Raw genomic sequence first — 1,499 nt, 5'->3', positions numbered from 1 at the left:
TTAGCATGTTGATTTACACCAGTGGTACATACAGATTTATTCTGATCTTCATCAGCATGTTGATTTACACCAGTGGTACATACAGATTTATTCTGATTTTCATTAGCATGTTGATTTACACCAGTGGTACATACAGATTTATTCTGATCTTCATTAGCATGTTGATTTACACCAGTGGTACATACAGATTTATTCTGATTTTCATTAGCTTGTTGATTTACACCAGTGGTACATACAGATTTATTCTGATTTTCATTAGCTTGTTGATTTACACCAGTGGTACATACAGATTTATTCTGATCTTCATTAGCATGTTGATTTACACTAGTGGTACATACAGATTTATTCTGATCTTCGTTAGCATGTTGATTTAAACCAGTAGTGCATACAGATTTATTCTGATCTTCGTTAGCATGTTGATTTAAACCAGTGGTACATACAGATTTATTCTGATCTTCGTTAGCATGTTGATTTAAACCAGTGGTACATACAGATTTATTCTGATCTTCATTAGCTTGTTGATTTAAACCAGTGGTACATACAGATTTATTCTGATTTTCATTAGCTTGTTGATTTACACTAGTGGTACATACAGATTTATTCTGATCTTCGTTAGCATGTTGATTTAAACCAGTGGTACATACAGATTTATTCTGATTTTCATTAGCATGTTGATTTACACCAGTGGTACATACAGATTGATTCTGATTTTCATTAGCTTGTTGATTTAAACCAGTGGTACATACAGATTGATTCTGATTTTCATTAGCTTGTTGATTTAAACCAGTGGTACATACAGATTTATTCTGATCTTCATTAGCATGTTGATTTACACCAGTGGTACATACAGATTTATTCTGATTTTCATTAGCTTGTTGATTTACACTAGTGGTACATACAGATTTATTCTGATCTTCATTAGCATGTTGATTTACACCAGTGGTACATTCAGATTTATTCTGATCTTCATCAGCATGTTGATTTACACCAGTGGTACATACAGATTTATTCTGATCTTCATTAGCATGTTGATTTAAACCAGTGGTACATACAGATTTATTCTGATTTTCATTAGCATGTTGATTTACACCAGTGGTACATACAGATTGATTCTGATTTTCATTAGCTTGTTGATTTACACCAGTGGTACATACAGATTGATTCTGATTTTCATTAGCTTGTTGATTTAAACCAGTGGTACATACAGATTTATTCTGATCTTCATTAGCTTGTTGATTTAAACCAGTGGTACATACAGATTTATTCTGATTTTCATTAGCTTGTTGATTTACTCCAGTGGTACATACAGATTGATTCTGATCTTCATTAGCATGTTGATTTACACCAGTGGTACATACAGATTTATTCTGATTTTCATTAGCTTGTTGATTTACACCAGTGGTACATACAGATTGATTCTGATCTTCATTAGCTTGTTGATTTACACTAGTGGTACATACAGATTTATTCTGATTTTCATTAGCTTGTTGATTTACACT

This window comes from Lottia gigantea, assembly GCF_000327385.1.
Source record: "Lottia gigantea unplaced genomic scaffold LOTGIsca_167, whole genome shotgun sequence".
NCBI lineage: Eukaryota > Metazoa > Mollusca > Gastropoda > Lottiidae > Lottia > Lottia gigantea.
This window is presented reverse-complemented; position numbering follows the sequence as displayed.